Consider the following 26,348-nt stretch of genomic DNA (forward strand, 5'->3'; position numbering starts at 1 on the left):
TTCTGCTTTAACAATTGTACAGTAGGCTTACAGTTAGTGTACGATGAGAGAACTCGATTAAAAACTGGAAGGTATATTCGCAGGCTTTAACAATAGGTTTAGCAAAGAAAATGTCCGCTTTTAACCCTTTGCACTCGGCGCTATTTTCAATCTAAAACTAAATTTTTCTTGCGTCTTGCAATATTTTCATGTTATTCGTACGAAACCGATCCGATTTCTACATATGATATGTAAATCTTTAGCAATCTATTAAATACAAATTTTGTAATGTAACAAATATTTTGTAATATCTTTTGTAATTTCTTTGAAATAATGCCACAATAATTTCTAGCGGTGCTTCAGAGTCACCACTCGAGTGCAACGGGTTAATGGTAGACAAAACCTAATTTTGCGCAGCTTATTTACTAATTTAGTTCTTCGGGAATCATAAAGACGACACTGCCGTAGAACATGATCTAAGTCCTCGGAGCTACAAACCCTGACTAATATTTTGTCTCCGCGAAACAGGTCCGAAGAGCTTAAATAAATGAAAAATTAATCTTTTCGAAGGATGTTAACTATTTGAGCGGTATTTGGTGCAACTCTTTTCTAGAATTTCGCGCGAAATATTTCGAACACAGGCTGCTTTACCGAAAACTGTAAAAGAATACGTGTTTTCGCTTCAACGATCGGCAATTCTTTGCAAATAATTCATTACTTATGGGTACCCGTTTTGTGCTTGGTGTTAAAAAACTTATCGTATTTCGAAATGTTCGAATGTTAGAGTCACTGTACGTAGAATGTCGTATTGTGCCAATACTTTTGTCGATCACCGTAGACGCGAGTGAGAAAATACTTTGAAGCGACAGCGTGTGTGTGTGTGTGTGTTCTTACGTTCGTAGTGCCAGGACAATAGGAAGATCCTGATCCCGAGACGGGTTTCCTTTTTCAGCTCCGGGCGTTCCCCGTTGCGACTGTGCAATTTCGTCAGGCACAGACGCGAAGACAATAAGAGGGCCGCGCGGAGGGGAGGGGAGGGGGGGGGAGCGGTCGTTACAGTTAGAAATTCCATCTAATAAAACACGGGTTCCCGGGCATCGATATCCTGTCTCGCGGAGCGACAATAACAAACAGATGTCGAAAGGAGAGACAAAAAATTATCCTCGAATTGACGCCGCGACGAGTTTGCTCGAGGAACTACATTTTCGATATGAATCGCGCGCGAACGCGCGCTGGTGCATACGAGCAACGGGCAATTTTATTCGGTGCCATCCGCGTTCGCGCGGGACTACAAACACACGGCTATTTTTTCAAAAGCGTCCGACGCTTTTTCTCTCTCGTCGCTTTGTTCCCGTTCATTTTTCCCGACTCGAACGCAGCACCTGAATGCAATCCGATTCGCCGACACGCTGGGCAGAAAAAACTGTTGAAAATGTACCGGCCGGCGTTCAGCGTTGAAATTTGTATGCTCGTAACCGTGTATGGTATATCGATGAAGGAACCGAGAGAATTCTTGGTACGACAACGGTATTCCGATAGAATGGACACGCGTTTTGCGTTTTATGGCTGCAGAAAGGATTAAAGTTTCGATTCAGCACAACCACGCCGATTGTGTCACGCTGTGCGACCGTAAACACCCGTTCGCACATGCGCTCTGCGAACGATTGGCTAATTTTGTCATTTATGCTGAATAGTTAATTTTGAGATCGGAAGCACATATCAAAAATAGTGTACGAATGGTGAGATTATCAGCTACTCGATATATGTCATGAACACGGGTCTTGCCGGCGTCGTGTATCGTCCAGGAGACGATACGTATGAGCTTCGCGGCCCCTCACGGGGTATACTCCGCGGTAGTGGGGATAATTCCACGACACTTATCATCCAGATCTTGTCGACATATATAGAAAAATCACTGTTTTTAAAATTCTTGATTGTCCAATGTACAGCCCATTATCCAACCCGAAAAATATGAGCCTTCTTGAGGTGGTAATTAAACGAAAAATGTCACTCTCCACCATCTTCAACAATTACGAAACCGAGTAGGGGACAATGGGGACAAAAATCTCAAGAACATTGTAAAGATCTAGTAACAAGATTTGCGTCCGTCAGAGCAGTCAAAACGTAGAACCGTGAAAATTATGTTTATCTCGGAAATTTTCTGCGATCGTTATTGTAGAAACATTAGTACGGAAGAAATTCGATATTTTCCAAGATTCGTGGATATCATGCGGCGAATTCGGATGAGCTCGTGCCGAGGGTTCATCGACGCGTTCCCCGCCGGACTTTCGCCGCCATCGAAAAGCAGTAAGCGTCTTGAATTTATCGCCGGCGCTATTCTGACGCCGGGCCGGGCCGCGACGCGACGCGAGGCGACGCGACGCGACGCGACGCATCGAGGTGGCCGAGGATAAAGGAACACAGCCGCCGGAGCGACCCCGGGTGCCTCCTTCCGTAGTAACGGGGAAGAAGCGAGTCTGCAGGGTGGGAAAATAATAAAAATAGACAGTTACGGGTTGAAGCACGGTAGACTGACCCTCGACAATCGCCGTTAGCTATATTTTCAGAGTCTCATTACGCAATTCCTGAATCGCCGCGCGCTCTTCCCTTATTTCTCGCAACCTAAACCACCCCCGTGCGGTCGCGCCGCCTTTTCGCTTTTAACGCGAGTCGACGTCTATAAAACTTGGAACTCTTCCTGCCGCTCTGCCTCGTTACCGGACACGAGCACGGGCTCCGGAGTAAATGGATCAGACCGCAGTCGCCGCGCGGAAAAATCATAGAGGAAGCGACTGGAACGGTCGAATCGCTTCCCGTCGATCGTTCGCGATCCCTTATCGGAACGGAAACCGTCCAGTAACTCGTGTCTCTCGACACCAACCGGAGCGTTTAGAGCCAGTCCTGGAGATTCTAGATCGTAGACTGGTAAGATTCACTAGAGATCGTTTGGGGAAACGTTAAACCGATCGTTCAAGAATCGCTCAGGAATTAAGAAATTTTACATTTTATATTTGGCCGGCAAAATAGATTCTTTCGCACGTTTAACACTAGGTTTACGGATTCTAATATTTTTAATTTAAAATTATTTAGACACTAGGTTAATATACACGAGAAATTATTTAGAAAATTTATTTTTTGGGGTATATATTATTTTATTGCTAAAATTGTGGGCAGCACGGTCTTGTTACTTTTATAAAGTAACGCAAAATAGTCAGTTTTAGTGCTCCGTAAACCTAGTGTTAATATTGTTAGATTACACGATCGTGGGATCGTTAATGTTTTATTACTTCCCAAGCTCCCTCTAACTATTATTTCTGCCATCGTACTCTCCAACGATGAACCCCATTGACGAAGTTTTCTCAGAAATTAAACTCTGTGCAAGGAGTACATTGACTGATTCTTCAGACCGTGGACACTTACAAGTTATTAATCACTATACAGCAACTATCGCTCCTACAGATTGCCCCAATTATTACAGAAATGTTTATATAAAATTACCCCGCGCAGTTGAATCATTATAGATGAATTTATGCGTGTCTAAATATTTTTTACATAAAATGAGCGTGCAATAAGATTTTCCTTTCGGAATCACAAGCGTAGAAAAACTTGAGTAACTTGTGTAACACGGAACAGTTTATTCGACTTGGATTATCTCTTCGAAACGTCTATCCGAGAGCCGCAATAATTAAAAACTACATTTTCAAGTTCATTTTTAGGGCTCGACGGCCGTAATTTAATATTTCCTGGCGAATGAGCGCGGGATTGGCTCGGATTAATTGATCGGGTTGGTTGTGATCGTCGGCAAAGCGGAAAGAGGCTAAAAAAGAGTATGAACAGCGTGCGGATGCGATCGTAGAACGAGTGACCGAGCGTTTCGGTGTCCAGGTGCATCGTCGAAGTCGAGACAAGGCATAATTTAACGCGCCCATTGGCCAAGGGTAGACGGTACATAACTCGGCTCTCCCGTTCCACTCGTTTCATTCGGCAGACTTGGCGCCCACCTCGCTTATTCCTCTTCACCCTATTCGACCCTCCGAATGCAGTCTTCCTCCCGGAGCAGTCCGGGAGTCATTCTCCCCTCCTGTCCTCGTCCTCATCCCCCCCGCAATATCCTACGGTCAGACTGCGCCGGACAATGCGTCGCGTTCAATTCTATACGCGAACCGTGTACAGGGTGTTTCGTTTATCCGAAGTCACGAAAAAATTGGTCTACAAAAATTATTCGGTACGAAGGAAACAATCGTACGGTGTAATTATTTCTTCGGGACCCGAGCGGTGGTGGGGAGAATTTAAAATTAATTTTTTCCAGTGGGACCATATATTCCTTTTGTCACGACAGCATTTTCCGAGACGAATTCAACGACATATTACTGTTACAAAACATTAGAAATTATGTTACAGATTTGTAACTTTTCCTATCGGACAATTTTTGTGAAGAAATTTTTTTCGTAACCTCAGTGCGTCACGAGATATTACCGTTTTCAGATGAAAGAAACACCCTGTAGAATCCTAGGTGACCGGGGTTGTGCGACCGAGGGGGTGTAGGAGAGGCGAAAAAGACGATGCGAACGGAGAAAAGAGTGAAACTAGTAGATGAAAATGAGAGGAGAGGAGGAAAGGGAGTGCTGGGAGGAGGAAACGAGCGGCAATGAGGCAGAGAGAAAAGTCGGAGCGGTATTTACTATAGCAACCGGCGTCGCAAACTGTAGAGAGCCGGAGGTCGCGATTTAATATCTCGGGAGAAACAAATCTCTTCTGTTTCGTTTATTTTCATTCATCTCCTGAAACGAAGTTTGAACATTTACACATTGTTAATCGGTGCGGTAAGGAACCGGAACAACAAAAAAAAAAATAAGTTGTAGCACTTTCGGCTATGTCGTCGACGACTTCGTTATCCCGGATCCCAGAAAAATTTGATAAAGTACTCATTAAAATTAATCCCGAGTGAATTAATGATATTTCTTTTTAATGTCCAAAATATAAGAGTCGATTTTAGCATTATTCCTGACGTAGTAATAAATCTCTTATGAGATTTCCTCAATAAAAAAGAAAAGCCCAAAGAACTTGTCATTCGTTTATTATTATTATTAGTTATATCACGACATGCCATGTATCGTATCGCAATTTCAGAAATTGTATGTATAGAGGATAAGTATTTTTTTTTGTTTTATTTTATTTGTTTTATGCTGAGTGATGAGCGATAATTTATTTTTAATTTATATATTTTTATTTATGGCGATTTTTATTATTGTTATTTTTATTTATATTATTTTTACTTTATTTTATGTTATTGACAAATTCGACGATATATCTCTCTCACTCTCGCTTGTGTATACAGTTGTTTACGTTAAGGTTAAGGTTAGGTTAAGGTTAGAAGCGGCGAATGGAAGGAAGTTGTAATACAATTGTAACCTTGAGGGGGACAATAAATGAACTACTATGCATAGAGGAATTGCATTCGGTAAAAATAAACTGGGAAAATGTTCAACCGATCTTAGCTTCCTCGCGTGAAAAATGTTAACGAAATCGCGGGTCGAAGAAAATTGCAGGAGCAGAATGCGAATAGCAAAACGTTTGACAAGAAAACAAAGGAGCAACCTGGAAAGCAAGCGAGGAAGAATAATAGAGATCGAGAGCGAAGATCAAGAAAAATATACTACCCTCGCAGGAAAGCGGGGGGGGGGGGGGTTGGGAGTAGGGATGCGAACAGGGACGGCGACAAGGAGAAACTCGATAAATTGGTACAAGAACCGAAGAACAGATATGGAGGGTTGGCGATCGAAGCAGGAAGCGACAAAGAGGGTGAAACGAAATAAGAACCGGCGAGAGAAAGATGGGGGACGAGCGGGCCTTCGGCGGGGTACTCATGTGTCATTTAACTGAAATACCTCCGTTGCGTCGAATTGATTTACAGTCGGACGCTCGTGAACGTTCCAACAGACCCGTGTGGGGTGGCGTGGGTGGTGTGGGTGCCGGGGGTGAGTCCGTAGACAGTGGGGTGGCCCGGTCGGTGCCGATCCGCGAAATAGCTGGAGTGAGTCGTCCTGCTCGTTCGAAGAATTGTGGGCTTCGCGTGACGAAATTTATTTATTGCCAAACGGGCCGCCGGGTCGCGGATCCTGGAAGGGTCCAGATAAATATGGAACAGAATTCGGCCGGGGTCATTAATCGGCCAGGTTAGGAACGCTGGTTGATCAATTATTCCCACGGGGATGATTAAAAATCACTTGCCCCGGCTGGACGGAATAAAAAGCATTAGTCGAACGAGCAATCGCTCAAAGGATTATTCCGTACAGTGGATTCGCGACGTTTATCATCCAGGCCTTGGCGACATATATAGAAAAATCACGCCGGCTTCTCCGGGTGGATGACTTTTATGACTTTCGACTGTTGCGACGCTAACAGTTAGCAACACTACATATTTGCTTAACTCGCAACGATTATGCTTTTGCTATGGCGACAGTAAAGAATAGTTTATATTTATGCTTTTTAACACCAGGCTTACGGGGCACTAAAAGTTACTATTTTACATTACTTTGTAAATATAACAAGAATGTGAATCTCTCAAATTTTTAGCCATTTTCTTTAATAATATATACCCAAAGAAATAAATTTGTTGAATAATCCCTCATGGATGCATCTTTAGTAAATGTAAATAAATCTAAATAATCTAAATAAATGTAATCCTAGTGTTAAAACATCGAAAGAATAATTCGGAAAAAAACAATTATGGACTCAGACCTAACCTAAACCACCACCACTATTTTAAAACTAGCTGATTATTCAGTTATCAGTTTGTGATAAATAAATTCCCGGCGGGCGATACTTTTATTGAATTCGCATATAATATTGAATACAGCAATATTGTACGTGTTGTGTTGTAATAATATAGAGCAATATTGAATATAGCTTTGAATTTATGTTTGAATATATTTTAACGTTTTCGTTAAAACTCCTGAATTCGTGGCTTGTTATTGTAACACTCGGGTTTCACCAAGAAGAAAATTCCAGAAATAACAATTTTACGTAGAGATACACAATTTACAGTCTCACCTCATGACCTTGATAAAACCGGATACTTAATACCGCCCTTACTGTCTGAAGAGAGTATTTCCCGCACAGTTTGCGAATAACAACAATACATGGCAGTATTATCACGCGAAAATTTTACACTGTTTCAAGAAGAATTGCGTTAGGTCAGAGTTCTGCCCATGTATCCGGTTCCAGCGCGGGCCTCCATTATGTTTGCGATAGCTTCCCGAGCCGCTCTTTGTTAAAAGGGGAAAACACTTAAGTCATGAATGAATTTAACTGGCAGGTTCTATAGTAATTGATTACATATACCGTTCCCCACGAGAAGGAAAGAATAATACGAAATATTAATTATGTCCGGAAAGCACAGGTAAGTACAGACCGAATAAATTCTACGGAACCGTAAACAATCGTTTGACTTCGAAGTCGGCTATATGCTCATGCGCAACAACATCAATATCAAGGATAATAACAGTGCTCGAAGCGGCCGCGTTCAATCGTGCTTGAAAATTGCAAAATTATAGCCATTTTCCTGCTGCACCTGCTGGAAACGTGCACGCAAATGTAGCACGAGTTATTTTATACCGAGTCGACGAGCATTTGAACGGCTCAAACACGCAACAGCATGACAAAAGTAGAGTCCCGGTAAAACATGTACCAAGCAATTTCAACGACAGCTCCCATATTCTATCTGTACAGCGTGCGGTTATATTTCTATTAAAGTGTCGCGATTTCTCAACCATACTAACTCGCGACCAAGCTACTTTGGCTGAGTCCTACACTCGGTAGCGTAACACTCAGCCGATGAAATTGGAGTTTCGCGAAACGTTCTGTAAAAAGGGTATTTTTCTTATTATCGTTTCAATTCTTTCAAAATGTGGCGGAGGAATTTCGCTGAAACTGCAACTTTCATCAGAACGACCTTGACTACGCATCTCAAGGTCATTAAAATCGCCCTACAAACATTTGTCAACACTAAGCCGATGAAATTGGAGTTTCGCGAAACGTTCTGTAAAAAGAGTATTTTTCTTATTATTGTTTCAATTCTTTCGAAATGTGGCGGAGGAATTTCGCTGAAACTGCAACTTTCATCAGAACGACCTTGACTACGCATCTCAAGGTCATTAAAATCGCCCTACATACATTTGTCAACACTCAGCCGATGAAATTGGAGTTTCGCGAAACGTTCTGCAAAAAGAGTATTTTTCTTATTATTGTTTCAATTCTTTCGAAATGTGGCGGAGGAATTTCACTGAAACTGCAACTTTCATCAGAACGACCTCGACTACGTATCTCAAGGTCATTAAAATCGCCCTACATACTTTTGTCAACACTCAGCCGATGAAATTGGAGTTTCGCGAAACGTTCTGCAAAAAGAGTATTTTTCTTATTATTGTTTCAATTCTTTCGAAATGTGGCGGAGGAATTTCGCTGAAACTGCAAGTTTCATCAGAACGACCTTGACAACGTGTCTCATTAAAATCGTATTGCCCTACATACTTTTGTGAACAGTTTGAACGATCGCGATCGGCAACGATAAAGGAGGATTCGCACGACGCAATAAATTATCTGGAATGCAAAACGAGCTCGAAGAAGACACTCGCGATCTTCGGTGTACGCTCGAGTGTCCTCGTCTCTGAAGATGGCACGCGGCGTGCACGTGACGTAGTAACGAAAAATGAGTGCTCGATGCGACAGTCGCGACAGATCGGTATCGGCTCGGCCGAGGGTCGGGTCCTTTGTCGACTGGTCCTTTGGATCGGCACTAATTTCAACACGCGAAATTGTCGCAATTAATAGAAAAAAAAGAGGGGCAGGGGGGGAAGGGAGCAGGAAGACGATCCCGGGGATCGAGAGCCGATCGTTTGGGGCGCGGCGAGTTTGCACGCGATCGTCGCGGCACGGCCACGCACGATCGATCGCGGTCACTTTGGACGATTATTCGCGTTCGTGCCGGGGAAATCGCTGCTTTGTGGTCTGCGTCCTCTTACACTGTGCACACACGTGTTCCTGCGAGTGTACACACTGTAAACCGGGCGCAGTCAACTACGGGGATTACACGCGCGTCCGAACCTGACATTGTTGCTCGGGATCTAGTCCCCGGTCACACGTGACTTGGCTATCATTCGACCTGCGGCGGGGGCCAACGCTTTCAGCGGATACGTCGCTCCCGGTGATAGACAATTTGCGGATGCTCGACTTCGGGGCGGATTAATTGTTAGGAGCGCCCGTAATTATGGGTCAAGTATTGTCTACAATGTAGACGTCTAAATACTCCGAGTTCTCTTTAAGTTCAGTTTAAGACTAAACCTACCACCGCCGGCCAAAATGACCGTTCCAGATTTTTTAGTTTACAATTACTGAAATTGTAAAAATGCTTTCGTTGGAAATGGTGAAATAAATATATTTATGAGAGCATGTATTGTCAATCTCGTCATTTTTATAAGATAACATGTATTAGTTACTTTTAAGGCTCGGTAGGTTTAGTGTTAAATTTAGGGGAGAATGGTTGCCACCATTTTTATCACGTTCTTATTAACTCGCTTTCTTGTCTGTCGGTTTGTCCGTTCGGTACAAATTTTGCAATTGATTTGAAATTAACTTCCCGACGAGAAGACTTGCCGGCTAGAGATTTGAAACTTTAAACGTAGCTCAGAACTGGATGAGAACGCACACGAGACTAAAAAGCAAAAAATAATTATTTAAATTAAAAGACATTTTTATAATATACCACGCTTTTACGACGGACTAAAAAGTACAAAATAATTTTTCCAAGCCGCATACAGATAGTCCTGAAAATTTGTGACTGCGAATTTTTAATAGCAATGAAAATACTTGTAGACTGTGGGGTTAGGAATCTGTACGGGGCAAAAAAAAATTATTTTTTACTTTCTAGTCTGTCTTACAAACTTATTTATATAATTTTTCTTTTTGATTTTTCTACAAGCTATAGCTATCGGAAAAGTCATGTTCATAAGTCTGATACGAACTACCTACGTCCAACTTTATAAATAATTAGTCTCGCGGACATTATCAATAAGATTGAAAGTTAATTTTAATTATCTTTGGGAATGATTTTGTGCAAATGTACCCTGAGCTTGGGTTGATTGTCACAAAGTTTAAATAGCTAAGTTCATTAATGAAAAGTCGATTTAAGTATGGAAACATTTTCTTCATTGTTGACGGCATTGCATAAGTGATTGTTATAGATTTTATATAGTCTGAAACACAAAATCAAACTTGTGAACATTTATAAGAAAACCTATTAGGAATAACAAAACCTATTCATTTGGTAGATCTGATAATGCGTCTGAGATACTGTGAAACATAAAGTTAAATTTTGAAGTGCTCATTGTAACATTGGGAACATTAGAAATTCTTTGTATATAAATGATTTTAAAAAATCCTTGACAATGGAAATGTTTTTTTTTTATCATTGCAACTGAAGGAGATTTCAAGATGGCTACCCGTGAATATGCTACTCTGTATGATATTAATAAAAACTAATGATACAAAAATAAGATTGTGGTTGTAAAATATATTACAGGATCGCGATCCCTTCTATAATTAATTGCTAATGCATATTGCAAAGAAGCACACTGTATATTCTCACCTCTACATTGCAACCCTATTCGATTCATGAGTTTATGTTGTGAGTTACTAGGATTATGAGTATTTATTTAATTAGAAGAGATTTTAGGAGAACTTTGCTACTTTATTAGAAGAAATAAATCGTAATTAATTAAAACAAATTTTTGGCCAACGCAACGTCCTATCCACTTTGTATTTACCAACACCCTATAACTATGTACGTTCTAATATCCTACCGCATTGAAATATTATTAATCTACGGCAGTTTAAATAAAAATAACACGAAACATAAATAAAAGCAAAGAGCAGCTTGCAGGAATTATTAATCCTTTCCTTTATTAATTAAGGATTATTAATGGAAAAGGAAGATATGTAACCAGTCGGTTTCGCTGTTCAGGATTCATAATTAAGTCGTTCTTACAAAATTTGTCTATAATTGAAACTCTTTGTATTCATTACACGGCATAACCGGTTGTGCAAATAACCACGTCGAGCGCCGTAACCGAGCTGCTACTTTTACTCGGGCATCATAATGTTTGCACGTAATCGGTTCGATGTTCAAGTAAGTCGGTATAAGTGTACGAAGTTGCACGATGAAATCGATATTATGCCGTGAACCGGTTCCGTTTTTTACGCCATATAATATCGGAAACGATCGAACGATACGTAGCGTTCGTTCAGCCGGAAAACGTCCGTTTTTAATTGGAATTCCGAGATTAGTGACGCATAAAATACACGCGAAATAAGCTGGAAATATACGTCGGGAAGGAATGAAAAGCAGGATTTTAAGAGCCTAATTAAAGTCTCTGCAACTTAACAAATTTTTTCTGCCTTAACTGCAAACAAATAATTCTCTCACAGACCGATTCTGTAAATACGTGCTCCCAAATACTGTCGCGTTAATAAAAATTTTATTTCTCAACAAAATTGATGCTTTCTCGAATCTTTCCGAAATTAACAAATCAATAAAAAAAAAGATATAAATAACTTTTTCAGAAACTCTATTATTAAAAAAACTCCATTTACTTTGCCGTTGAGAGAACCTCGAAATAGCGCAGCGTATTGAAAAACTGCATGTATTTCGCTGGAAAAACCAATACCAACACTGCAAAAGCATTGACGATCTTCATACAGACCGGAGATTGAAAGAGTTATCGAACTTTTTAATTTAAACCATGGACCACAGAAGTTTTTTAATTAACGTTCCAAAACAATTTATTCCCGTAGAACTTTTATTATACGGATTCTAAAATATGACGCGAGAGCACATTTTAAAACAACCCGTAACCGCAATATTTCAACCCATAAAATTCCCATGGGTATTTTCCTAAACGAGACAACGTGTACAAGTTCGAACAGAATTTTCTCTAAAAACGAAAGATAATAGTCTATTTCGATCTCTGATGGATACCGATCGTCGCATACGTATCGAGAAAATGTTACGTCGACGGTGCTTGTCGGATTAATGAACTACAAAAAGGCCCGATAATTGCCGCGAAGTCGTGACAAATTGCGAACGAACAGAGGCGACTTTGTCGCGAAGCCGGTCGAACAGGGGCGGTAGCTGGCAGAGTCGAGGACAGCTCTTTGATCGAGGATCCAGCAAGAGCGCGTGGTGGAGATTCGGCCGGATCGAGAAGGGATCGAGAACCGGAGCCGATCGACGGATCTCGCGGCTCACGTGTACGGATGAATGTGCTTGCACGTCGTTCGCCATATGTCGCGTGGGTCGCGTGCCTTCACAAGTGGGCATTCGTGGCTCCGTAATTACGTGCTTGAGGAATAATGAACGACTAATATTGTCGTCCTAGCTCCCATTCCCGTCTCCTTTCTTCGCCGGTCACGACTTATCGACCTTTCGTTTTGTTGCCCTTTCAGACCCCCCCCTCCCCCCTTGTGCCCCGCACGGGTCTTTTGATTGCCAGTGTGTACATATATTTTCTACCGCCTTCTTCTTCTCTTCATTCTAACCCCTTTCTTGCTCGTTTCTTTTCGTTCTTTTCGTTCCCTCGCCGCTTTTGTTGTTACCTCTGACCTTTGTCTCGACAACATTTTGTCGTCAACAGTCGTACAAATGATTTATTTCCTCTCCCGTATATCGTATTTAGCGTACACCATCACGGGAAATGGAGATAAGGATCTCTATCGGACAGGTGAGGCGTGGGAAGCGTGGGCACAGGCGGTTCTGCGCGGGGAGGGTTGAGAGAGGGGGTGCGTTCACGAATCTCGACGTCCCTCAAACCTTCTGACAGCCATCCTACAAATAATTGAACTCTTTGTCGTGACGGGCCCGGGAACGACGACCGCCGCTTCACCCTTTTATGCTTGCCGCGCGCAGCCCTCTCGATTCTATGGATTCCCTTTGGCCCGAACGTGTAACAGTGATGTTGAACCGACGACCCATAGATCTCTCGTTCCGAGCGCTTTGTTCCCGTCGACCATGGTGACGCGATTTTTCTGACTGGAATCGGCTAGCCATCCTGATCAAGGAATTCGATGTGATTTTATGATGGTTATCAGAGAATTTGACTTTGACGGATTTCGATGAGGGCTTCGAGTATCTCGTTCACTTCAAACCGCCACCGATTAATAATAATTGCGGCTTTTCTTCTCGAATCTCAAAATATTTTGCTTCGTTTGCCAATACGAGTCAATGCAGTGTCACATTCTCAAGTAATATTGATGTGCAAAATATCTGTCCCCGTTACAGAAAAATTTCGTCAGCTCTATTCAAGCACTAAAAGTTTTACTTTTAAGAATTTTTCTTCATCCCTGCCGCCAGAAGTTATGAAGCGAAGATGCTTTTCAAAACGATTCTACGGTCCACGTTTTAAGATAGTTCCGCGACATTTATCATCCAGACCTTGGCGACGTGTATAGAGAAATCACTGTATTTACAGAAACTCGGTAGTACCCTGAAACATTAATCAAAACAGTTCGTGGGACGTGAACGAACCAGTACAATTAATCGGGCGCTTTCAAAGGCCGCAAAAAAATAGAATGGCGATGCTTTTACCGGATTCGTCGGAAACGGTTAACCCGATAGATTTCGGCGGGATGAACTCGCGAAGTTTCGCGACGGCCGACGCGAGCGTATACAGTGTGCCTCTTTTTCCCTCTGCTGCTGCGGGTCCGCCCGTTCCACGACCTCTTTCTTTCGCTGGTGAAGAGCCAGAGGACAAGAGAGGGAGAGCAGGGGAGGGTTCTAATTAATGGGCGGCACTGTGCTTGACATGTTTACTCTGGGTGCAACCCCTTGAGCCTTTCTCTCTCTCTCTCGCTCTATTCTTTTCCAGCTAGGGCGATACAATCCTTGCCCTTCAGTCTTACTTGCATCCGCGTTCTTCCTACGCCTTCGCCGCCTTTCACATCCCTCTTACACTCGCCCTCTCCCTTTCCACCTTTGCGTCGCCCATACCTCTTCCTTTCTTTCCTTCTTTCTTTCTCTTTTTATTTCCACGAGTTTAGTTGAAAGCGGCAAGCAAATACTCGCCGCTCCGCGGTACGACCAATTATGCTGACCGGAGTGAGCGGCGGCGAGAAACTTTAGAGTTCTGATTAAACACGGTGCCTCTAATGGATGGTGCTCCCGGCCAACGCGGTCGGGAACACGTCTTCCGAGTAGATCGATCAATCCCGATCCCGGGAAGGAGGGGTTAAGTACGAAATGTAGCACTTTGCTGACGCGCTTTTATATTTATGGGCTCGGTGACTCGGTGAAACGCGTTCGCGCCGAGGTAAATCGTTGAATAGGAGCCGCCTGGTTAGCGTGCACTCTGCGCCCCGTCGACGGAATTCTCTGTTCCCGATAGAAAACATAATCCCTGGAGAACCTAACAGGAGAACGTAATCCCTCGCACGATCCGCGACGAAATCCAGCCGCGTCGCTACCACGTTTAGTCTCGCTGTTCCTCCCGTATTCGGAAAGCGTTTCTCGACGCACCGATGCGTCGAATCAGTCTCTTACGTGTTCCGATTTTTATGAAACGCGAGCGATTTTTTCTTGAATCTTTCAACACCTGAATCAAAATGTCCAAGAACCCACAGGCTCACAAGATGTTCGCAGAAAACTTTCTTGTCCATTTGCTGACAGCGGCGCACATACGGCCGAATGACCACATTACGACGACAAAAGTAGATTTATAAATTTTCTCTAAACTAATGACGAATACCACCATAACGTACTCTAAGAAACGGCCTACAATATAGCGTGAGAATTTTTGTTGTTAACGCAACATAGTAGTTGGTGCGCATGCGCAAAGTGAGGTTACGGTTCGGACGGCGAATCTCAGTTGTTTGCGCCAGTATTGTTGACGACGTGATTGCGTTCATCCTATTTTCTCCAATTTAAATTCGCCAAGTTTTCTACGTGGATATTGAAGCGTCAGGTACGTACTTTCATCTGCAATTATTGCTAACACAAAGATAAGTTGTACATACTGTTAATATAGTATGTTCTATCATATACTGTTTTTGGTTAAAAAATATTGATATGCTTACTTTAGCTGGAGTTATAAAAAAAGTTCCAAATAGTACACCGATTTTTCTTTACTAGTTCGAAAGAATGGCTTATAACTAATATAAAAAATTAAAAAATGAGTCCCCATCTTTGCCCTATCGATCAACAGATCGGATTGTTTACAGGTAGTCGCGTCGACCGCGCTGTAAAGGAAATGAAGATTTCGAGAAAAGAACTATTTGATGTGTTAAGAAGTGAACAGTCTTTCAAGGTTTCGTCATTTGAGTGTAATGAACGATTGCTAAAGTATATATTCGACAAGTTTGGTGTTAGTGAACTTTCTAAACATTCTATAATACAAATGAAACGTATAGTTAAAGTGTATGTTTCGAAACTTTTGATGAAATGGCGTGGTTGTAAATATATGTAGGATCGTTTTAACAACAAACAACAAACACGAGGTTGTAAAATAATATTCTTATTGCATATTATATCTCGCTAAAACCTACAGAAATAATTTAGTGTTTTAATTTATTTAATTTTTTTTTTTAATTAAAATACTATGGACCCTTGACCCATTTTTTATGACCCCAATTACCCCTAAGTAGCTACTTTTCCGAAGATAATTATTAAGCAGTCTTCTTATAAGCATTTCTAGCCAGAATTTCAAATAAAATCTCATTTTATATTTTTGTCGTCGTAATTTGGTCATTTGGCCGTATGTGCGGTGGCAAGCTTCTTAAACAAATACTGGCTTGATTTGGGGTAAATTGTAGTAAATTTGTAAATTTTACTTTGTAGTAAATTGTACTAAACCTACTGAGTCTTAAAAGTAACTACAGTGAATTCTCGATATATGTCAACAACAAGGGTCATACCCTATATCAGCTGTGTTATGTTTACATCTTCGGCGTCTAAGGCCTCTAGAGCTTTTTGGTCCTCACACGGTTATACCCCGCGGTAGTGGGGATAATTCCGCGACGTTTATCATCCAGGTTTTGGAGACATATATAGAGAAATCACTGTAACACATGTTGTCTTATAAAACTCGCTAGATTGAATTTATTTGGATTCTGTGCGGTTCGTATTACAATACATGCTCCACTAAACATGAGCCGTTTATTTTGAAATTGGCCTAAGTCCACTTATGCTTATATTAAGATATTTTAGGGTTTGTGTTTCAATAAAATTAAAAATGTACGTATGGGATACCAATGTGTCATACTGCTTAAGTGTATCTAAAAGAGTTAAATTTACAGTTCCTATTAAAATAATAGCAATTATTAAGTGAAGCATTATTAGTAGCATTACTAATAGCATTACTAATCATCTTTATAATTTCAGTAATAGAAAAATAAAAAACTTGGAATCGGTCATTTTGACGGCGGTAGGTTTAGTGTTAAAAATCGCATAATTTTTCTCAAAGTTTCTTCCGAATTAATGTACAGGGTGTCACAAAATTATATGTCACGGCCACCGTAGCGTGATTCTACACCTACGATTTGGTGGAAACTGACAAAATTGACCTTGACCTTGAAAGTCAAGGTAATAAAACAAAATGTTTTTGTTTAATCGTGTTCTACTGGTCATAAGGATCAACTTCGCGAAAGAAACCATGGGTCGCATCTCAACCGTTCTCTTAAAAAATGATGTTGCATTTCTTATAATTTTTGCAGCTTCTTCATTTGCAAATTTTTTACATCCAGCGACAATATATAAGTAAATAGCGTACTATAGTACGTTGCTTTGTCAATTGATTCTTATGACCAGTGGAACACGATTAAACAAAAAAAACAAATTAAGTTTGTTTGACCTCGATTTTCAAGGTCAAGGTCAATTTTGCGAGGAGTTGTTCTACGTCAATTTCCACCAAATCGTAGGTGTAGAATCACGCTACGGTGGCCGTGACATATAATTTTGTGACACCCTGTACAACAGTCTCACGAGAAATGCATCGATAAACTGAATGTCGTGCTCGCGGAACAGACTCCGGGAAATTGCTGCGGAACGTTCCGAGCACGGCTTCTGCTGGTGGCCGACGGAAGAAATTAGTAGGGTCGAGAAAGCCGTGTCTCGCGTTTTTATGGAACCCGAAAGTACAGTCGACAGGAGCGCGGATAACGTCAAATTAGAATTAGAGGGTAATCGGGGAACTGAAAGAGCCGCGAGCGAGGCAGTTTAAGAATAATACCCGGTCGTCCGCGCGGCTTAATGTCCGGGATGCAAAGCAGGCGAAACGATAAAGTCCTTCGCACCGTGACGAAGCAACGCCGACTACGACTACGACGACGACGACGACGACGACGACGACGCCGACGACGACGATACGACCACGAGGAACTCTCGGATAAGGCGAAGACGCGAGTCACGGAAAATGAGAAAGGGGCGGCCGGGGGTAAGAGGTCCGGGGGTTTGTTTTCAGTTTAACAGCCCCCGACGCGGAATAAATTCCTTGGAAGGAAACCCTTTGGACCCCGAAGCGTCACGCGACGGTGAGAGAATCGTCCTCGGTGTCTTCATTACTTTAATGGAGTGCGAGTGTCGACTTGGTGTCCCGGAAGGAGCCGGGGGTCGACGGAGGTAGGGGCGAGCGAAGGAGCCGTCGGCTCCGAAGGATGTTATGAAATCGGCAGGATAATAACCTCGCCAACGAAGGACGGGGGTGGGGGAGGGTGGTCCGGGGCTGGGCACAGTGCTAATAGTCGAACAGCGACATTCGGAGAGCGCTTCGAGCTGTTGCTTTTCTTCGCGAAACTCCTGCGACTTAATCCGCGTCCTCGCCCGAGGCGGAGCGATAATGTAACCCGATGAAACGAAACACCCTGCAGACTAGTTTCGCAGGATTTGAAGAGTATCGGGAGGGTCCTTTGTACCTTTGATGAAGACGTCGATAGACGGCGAATGTCTTCGAGCCTGCCTCGAAACAGGAGCACTCCTTTTGAGCCCGGGCTTATGAAATAAACATATTTCCGATGAAATTATGAGACTCCCTAGATGGTGTTGTTCCACTTCAAACAGTTTATTCGATGAAATGAATTTCCTGGCCTCCTGCGAGACTGCGAATAAATTCTACTTTTAATCGACCTCTGTAAAGCTCTCGCACGACATAATGGTAACGAGCATTATGTTTTACGGTTTATTTCAGCCTAGTAATTTAACACCGCTACGAATCCGTTACGATTTGTTTTCTCTGGAGAAATAACTCGAGATACCCACTCCTGGAACTCACGCGTTGCAAGTCTGCGACAATTAAAGTTTGATGGACAATTATATAGTCGTCAACGAATGAAGCTATGAAAATAATAATGGTGGGTTTCTGTATTTTTAAGAATGACCTTCGCTGACCTCCAAAGACCTTAATGTTGCACCTCATTGGATTCGTCTCAATAGCCGTTTTCTGAAAACAGGTACCAAAACATAGGATTCTATTTAAAAAAGACAAAGGTGACCTTCGCATCTCTGAAGCGACTCCAGCTAGGAAAAGAAGATTGACGCCATATTACAGCTCCTGTTGTCCCATCAATCTCTTGTTTCGAAAACTTTTCTGCTACCATCGTACTTTCGAAGTTATTGTAGGTGGCAATAGTTAGTGCCTCACCCGGTATAAACATCACACGAGCAACTGTGCATTACATAACCTCTGTAACCCAGCCAACATAAGCAATGAGATCGGTCTACTGTTCGATGAAGGAGTCAAACGACGAGGCGTCGATGTTCCGTCAGAATTTTCCATGGCGGACGGAATCCGGAAGCTTAACTGTCCGCTTAGGGCCGTTCGAAAGCGTCGCTTATAAATGACGGAATCAGCGTTTCCGTGGATGGCGTCGCGAAAGAAGAGGGGTCGAAAGGGGCCAGTCGGCTGAAAGGGAATTCAAGTGAGCCCGATGCAATATAGAAACGGAAATACATGGGCTTCCGGTCGATAGTTCGCACTCTCTGGAATACCGGGTGGAATGTCTGTCGTTGACATATTGCTGGCATCGTCGTTACGCCAGAAAGTGGAGTGAACCGTTCCTCTCTTCGTTCCTCTGTCCGTCCTTCTTCTCCGTTCGCCCGCCTCTTGCCACGGCGGGGCCTGCCATTTCACTGACAACCTCTTCTGCGAAAATCGTCTCCATTCGGATTCAAATGAGGCCTCGTTCACACCATGCCACGCGTCATATACCCCTTAGGCACTTGGAGTGGTTCGACGCGTCGAAATCGTCGGCGGAAAGGGAGCGGAATAGCGATTCCTTCGCTGCTACTCGAAGCTTTATAGTTATCTGTCCTCCCGACAGCTTCGCCGAGATTACGCCCTGGCTTTTTATTAAACACATAATCCCTGTTCTTCCGCCGCACCGACGGCGTTATAGTGAACGGGAAACGCGTTTCACGAGAAATAAGTGGACACGGGGTTCGATCGTACGTCGATAAACGCGTGCGTGCACCTTGTTTTTTCCTCGAATGAGTGACAGCACAATGGAACTGTGCGCGTATCGCATCCTCGCTGCCAACGCGACGCAACCGAAAAGACGCGATTTTCGAGTTGTCAGTATGAAAGTGCTGCAGAGGCACTTGTTGAGCAATTCAGGAAATCTCAATCGTTTGCATAATTTCGTCTGGCTTCTTGAATTATTGAAAATAATTTTCCATAGGATCTCGAAATTGACAGACGTTTCAATTCGTGGCGTTTTCAGGAAAAATAGGTCTTCGGAAAGGAGATGCTTCGAGCTTCAAAATGAGTCCAAATGTGCATTGTGTCTCACGAACTCTGTCCACTTGAATATCTTGGTTATTTCAAACAATACGAGAAAATGTTACGTACAGAGGTTGTAGAGTTTAAGAAACAATATGTTATAAATGAACTAATTGTTCTTCGAATGAAAATATTCGTATCGACTATCTTCGGTTCACTAACTGAGAAACTTGACTGACACTGAGAGACGTCGAAGGCGTACCAATGTTTACATTTGAAATAGTGAGCATAACCTTCAATGCGTTCCATAATGAAAGTAATAGAATGTAAACAGTCAAATATCTCAGCAACGGTAAGTTTTAGGACAAACACACTTCAGTACTTTTGTACTCGGAACACGCCAATCTATCGAAATCGAGCACAAAAAATTGGAGATTCCATTTGAAAAAACAAAGGTGACCTCTATATCTCCTCTACGACTCCGCTTGCAAGAATATCATTTATTATGTAGTTTTTTGAACCCTATCAATAACCAAGATATTCAAGTGGACAGAGTTCGTGGGACACACTGTATGTCCTATTGATTGTCCCATTAATCTTCAAGTACTTCTTGGGTCCAGGTGCTAGGTTAGAGCGGAGACTTTAAGGCGGTGGCCCCGCCGTGCATCCCCTCCCTAACTCCGTACGCGTACACGAGATTTGCAAGGGTACGAGAGGCCCGCTCTCATTTGTTAACAATGCAAAAATAGTACTGTTCTGTAGTCAAAATCGCTAGATAAAAGTTCAATCTAGGGTGGAAAGGTCCTCAGAAGTCCTACTTTTGCGTTTTTTAGCCGTAATTTAGGAAAGGTCCTACGAACTCCATACGAGCTCTGAATCTCTCGATATTTACGATAATGTCACTCGACAAGCAGTATGCTGCTGAATATTGCAAATTACGGCTAAAAAACGCAAAAGTAGGACTTCTGAGGACCTTTCCACCCTAGATTGAACTTTTATCTAGCGATTTTGACTACAAAACAGTACTATTTTTGCATTGTTAACAAATGAGAGCGGGCCTCCCGTACCCTTGCAAATCTCGTGTACGCGTACGGAGTTATGGAGGGGATGCACGGCGGGGCCACCGCCTTAAAGGTGATCATTTAAAAATTTTTCTGAATTTTCAATAATAATTACTGCAATCTTTTTGGCACGCATCATTTACCGGCAGCATGTTATTCTGCTCTGTCGCTAAGTAACCCAGTTAGCAGTGTAAACACCAGCAGCCCCCAGGGAGGGAGGGAAGGAGGGGGGGGGCGACTTCTTAATTCATTCCGAGCGTTTAGAGCACGATCCGCAAACAGGCGATGCGTCGTGTCTCCCCGAGTGGTGGGCGATTCCCGCTCGGAGTCGTCGGAATTAGATTCGCGTCCCGAAAAGGCACCGTGGCTCGGGCTCGCCTGAAACCGGAGGGCTGGGTTTTCTCTCCGGTCGCTTCCGTGTCGTTTCATCGGGGCGACCGAGTAATTTTCGATTGCCAAGGCGAAACGACGGATGAATAAGTAAGAAGATATCGAGCCTAGAGCAGTTTGCGTTCACTTTGTAGTTCGACTGTGTCTCTCTCCCTCTCTCTTCCCCCGATGGATGCACGGTTGGCACGGCCGAAAGGGGTTCGGGGGTTCGGTTTCCGTGGGTTGCGTTGGCTGTTGGGGGTGGACCGGGTGGCTGGATACACTGCCACGGGATTTCGCGAGCAATTACGTGATTAAGACGCCTCCGGCTGTGCTTCGGGTCTACTAAGTACGTACTTAGGTCTGATCCGCTACCGTGCTAACTGGCTGCGCCTCTTCTCTCGGTCTCCTCCGACTCGTCCCGTCCTGTTTCTCCCTTTCCGCCCCGCGTCCTCTCTCCGCTTTCTGTTTCTCCGCGCTTGTCTATACGTTCCGCGCCGCGCCGCGCCGCGCCGTCTCTTCTTCTCGACACTACCGAAGGCCCTCGCAGAAAGCTAGCGGGCGTTCAGCCGCGGCTTTACCGACAACGGGAGTTTCAGTTTACCGGAAATTAACTAAATAATTCAGACGCCGGCTGGCTCGCGACTCCCGACGATATCGCCGTGTTCCGTTCCTCGGCGCCACGAGCAACTTCTCGAGGTCGCAAGACGCGGGCGTACACATAGGTGCGGGCTCGACGATACCTGGCGGGCTCGCGTGAAATTAATCATCTTCGTCGGGGAATTGTCTCCGTCCGTTCGAACAAAACCTTCCGTGCGGCTGTAAATTGTGCTGCATTACCGACGATTATGTCCTCATTGGCGAAATAGTTCGTGGTATGTCCCACTTTTTCATCTATCAACATTCTTGCAACACGACGTTCTGGATTATTACCCTTTCGTTACTCTCGTGCAACGCGAACGTTATCATCATTAGCTGACGTAAACAGAAACTTTATCTTGTACAGGGTGTATAAAAATTATATGTCACGACCACCATAGCGTGATTCTACACCTACGATTTGGTGGAAATTGAGATAAAAAACTCCCCGCAAAATTGACCTTGACCTTGAACATCAAGGTCAAAAAAACAAAAAATTTTTTTTAATCGTGTTCCACTGGTCATAAGGATCAACTTTGTGAAAGAAACCATGGGTCGGATCTCAACCGTTCTCTGAAAAAATGATGTTGCATTTCTTGTAATTTTTGCAGCTTCTTTATTTGTAATTTTTTTACATCCAGCGTCAATATATAAGTAAATACCGTACTGTCATACAGCGGGTACCATCAGTAAGCTATCTCGTTGGGTATGAAATTATCATAATCGTGTATTTCCCTAACTACAGAATGAAAGAAAGAAGCTGCAAAGTTTCTTGCAGTTTCCGGTTCAAGAATCCGGACGTAGCAAGCTTTCTAAGAGGACATGGTCGTGTTGCCAGATTTAAAAAGAACTAATAAGACATTAAAAATATTGGTGAGTTCACATTAATTCGCACACTACTGTATCTTCGTTCTAGACTTAATCACCTACTCTAAACTGGGACTAAATGCAAACAGTCTCACACGGTTGAAAGTGCATCGAGCAACAAGAAAATGTGCCCGGAAAATGTCAGATCTGTTAGAAAAGGTTTTGATCAAATCATCGGGAGAAAATTTCACAAATTTTACACTCTTGGCTGTTCTCAATTAGACCACCGATCGGGTCGAACATCCTCGTCGCGAAGTATAGTGATGGAACGAGTTTCCACGTTCTACCGTGGAAACTTGGTGCGATGAAAATTGAAAAAGGCCGTCCAACGTCCGAAGCTTTTAGCTCTGGTTATAGCGGCGTGTCCACGCGCGCTTTACGGTCTCGTGAAAGGAGTCGCCTTGTTAGATATTCATTAGGAGCGTTGACGGTCAAAGCCGATCTCTCGGCCTTGCGCAAAAGACGAGAAACGGGGCGAGATAAAAAAGACAATAATTACTGCGGGACAGGAGCGACAAGCCGGGCTTAAAAACATTTTACGATGCTCTTACTTAACCCGGAAATCAGAACTCGCGTATTCCGGTTGGTTGAGGGCCACATTACCGCGCCGCGAAGTTACGCGACCAGCCGCACGCGTTCCGTTTAATAAAACATCTTCGTTAATTATTGCCGCGGCTCGTTCTGGCTATTCCAGCTTCGGTTTTATGCCCGCGGCTCCGTGACAAGGCTGTTATCTCCTCCCTGCGGGGCTTCGAGAGGCTTTCACGCTGATTCGGTCATTTTCCGCGCCGCGTAATATCGTAAACCGCGGATCCGCATAACGTAAGACTAACATGATGCGCCAGGAAAACCGAAACCGAACTTCATCAACGCAGATCAAAAACCCTAACTATTTATTCCGCCTTCTCTTTCCGATCACTTTAATTCGACCTTCAGGATGGCCCGAATGCTTTCCTTCCTTTTTTTGTTTTATTCCAATCACTCGTCATTTTATTGTTTACAACTTGATATTGTGAGATCGGTGGCTTAACATATTTTTATCTACTAATTTATAAATAAGGCTAGGTTTACGGGGTTCGAATATTTTTAATTTACCGAGATTGTAAAGATGCATCCATGAGGGATTATTCAACAAATGTATTTCTTTCGATATACACTAGAAAAAGGAACAGCTAAAAATTTCGACGGATAAATTTTTGTCATTTTTATAAAACAATGTAGAACAGTAATTCTTAGTGGTCCGTAAACCTAGGGTTAATCTGCTCTCACGTTTCGGTATGTTATCCTGTGACCCCATCAATTTGACTTCTCGCCCCTGGCAACCCCCAAATGACACTAATCGCCGAGCGTCTTCGGACCAGCATCGTCCCATATTCCTCTCATAAAAATTTGTCTCGCTGCGGGTGGAAATTGCACTTTCCAGGCTATTCCTGTTCAACTGCGGCGAGATATGGTTTCCGGAAATTACATTCACGATGGTGGTCGGCGCATTGTTTTCCGCTAGCCCGACAGCGATCGTGAAGAAGTGGCTCTGCTCAATATTCAATAATTCGTCGGCCGTCCGAACCAGAAATAAACTCCCTCCGGGGTCGTTTGCTGACCCACGGGTCCACGAGCACATAAAATGGAAGCAAAACAAATCGGAAGTCGGCCGGACGTTACGTTCCGGCGGCCGGCACCGAGATCGAGGTTAACTTCTTCCGGTTATTCGGAGACTCGCGCCAATATCTCACGTTGATGACGCTATTAACGGCCGACGTCTAGAGGCTACTACCATGCGACGATCATTCTTAAGTGGCGGGAACAAAGGAACGGTAATTGTTGCGCTCCCGGTGCCTTTTCTTTTCGATAAACCTGGACAGACTTCCATGAGAAATGAGCGATCTCGTGTTTAAGCGCTACCGGTGACTTTTCATCTGGTACCCGTGACGTCATACGTCATCATACGTTCAATACTCGTTCAATTTTAACACTAAACCTACCGAGCCTTAAAAGTGACTAATACATGTTGTCTTGTACAAATGACGAGATTGAATTTATTTGGATTTTGTGCGATTCGTACTATAATACATGCTCTCCTATATATATTTATTTAATCATTTCGCGCGAAAGCATCTTTACAATTTCAGTAATCGTAAAATAGAAAATCTTTTGTAAAACTCTTTCAAAATTGCTTTTCTGCAATTTTTGTAAAAAATGTTTTTCACTTTATGTAGGAAACTAGTTGTGCTAACTTCTTAAAAAAAAATCCGCATGGTCCGATATTAACACGTTAACTGCCACATATAATTCCCACAGATTCTTACAAAATCAGAGCAATTTAGTTAATGAAAGCGGAACTAGAAATTTTACATGGGAATAGGGGATGCTGTTTTAACCCTTTTGAATTCTAAAGATCTTTAGAAAATTCGGTTTATCTGGACATGACACAATAAAAATGAATGACTAAAGCTAGTCAAAAATCACTGTCAGTCATATGTGTCTGACATGGCAGTTAACGTGTTCACAAAGTTATACGATTTTTAAAAGCGTCCGAATATTATTGGGAGTCACTGCAACTGATGTTTATATACACTGAACCAAAGATCCATTAAGCACATTGCGAGGCAAGAAATCGGCGAAAATGTTGTTTAAAAGCTAAACTGTTATAGCACTGGCCAATGTTCGCGTTTCGTAGAAGCGTTTTAAAAATGTCCTTTCATTCCGGTTTCCAGAAAGTGAATCATAAAAATGGCAGCGTGGATTCATAAGCGCCAAACGAACTAGAACTTCGCCGAACAAAGAACCTCCCCCGAAACCCCTGGCCACGTGCACACCGTAGGAAACCGCATTCACGAGAATGAACACCGAAAAGACCAATTCCCGAGATTATCAAGACGCACGACGCAACGTAATCCCGCGCCACGGCGAGAAGAGAGAGAGAGAGAGAGAGAGAGAGAGAGAGGGAGAGGCAACGTCTCAAATAAGCCGGCGCGGCGCGGCGTAGCAGGAAATAAAGCTCGCCCGAAAAATCCGCTCGCGGCGCAAAAATCATGGAAGACTGTGGCGGAAAATAATATGCCGGGAAACGTCGATATCCGTCGTCTCGAAAACGGCCGCGGCCTTACGTCCCAATGGCTCTAACGTTATTTCCGACCAAGATTTGCTTGAAATTTGCTTCCGTGCCCGTACCAGAAGCCCATAAATATGTAATACCTCCTCCTCCTCCGGTATCGTACGGTTCCCTCCCATACCGTCCCACCCACCCCGGACCACCGCCCCCTTTTTCTCTTTCGACGACTACACACGCGGGCGGTGACTCTTGCAACCCCTTACGTGTTTTTGCCGGGGCTGTAGTAGCTCGCGGCAATATAAGGGGAAACACGGTAAATCATTTGTCCCGAAAGAAAACACAATGCAATATCCCGGTCGAGACGGCACCATGCGCGACCCTGCGACCCACCCCTCCGTCTGTTTTTTCTCTTTTTTGCGAACGCCTCTGGTCGAATCTCGGCGTCTCTGTCTCGTTTCCCGGGAGTGTTCGAGGGTGGCACAGAGGGTGGACGGGAGGGGGGGGGGAATCGCAACCGGGCCATAAGTCAACCCCTTATATCGCCGAAAATACTTTAAAGAGCCACCACGCTCTTCTAAGCTGTGCGGGAGCAGGCCGAACAGTGTTGCTCTCGTGAAGAGAGAG

At 43.4% G+C, this 26,348-nt stretch overlaps 1 long non-coding RNA gene across 2 annotated transcripts in view; it reads right to left on the minus strand.

The window, feature by feature from the left end:
* LOC143352909 (uncharacterized) overlaps positions 1 to 26,348 on the minus strand; it is a 166,778-nt gene that overhangs the window by 130,211 nt on the left and 10,219 nt on the right. The window contains exon 1 of one of the 2 annotated variants that reach the window (XR_013082019.1): positions 5,868 to 5,914. The exons of the other annotated variant lie outside the window; for it this stretch is intronic. This is a non-coding gene — a long non-coding RNA (uncharacterized LOC143352909). Of the gene's footprint in view, positions 1 to 5,867; positions 5,915 to 26,348 lie in introns of those variants that run through there. 2 annotated transcript variants of the gene reach the window in all.

Source organism: Halictus rubicundus, chromosome 3 (assembly GCF_050948215.1).
Source record: "Halictus rubicundus isolate RS-2024b chromosome 3, iyHalRubi1_principal, whole genome shotgun sequence".
Lineage (NCBI taxonomy): Eukaryota > Metazoa > Arthropoda > Insecta > Hymenoptera > Halictidae > Halictus > Halictus rubicundus.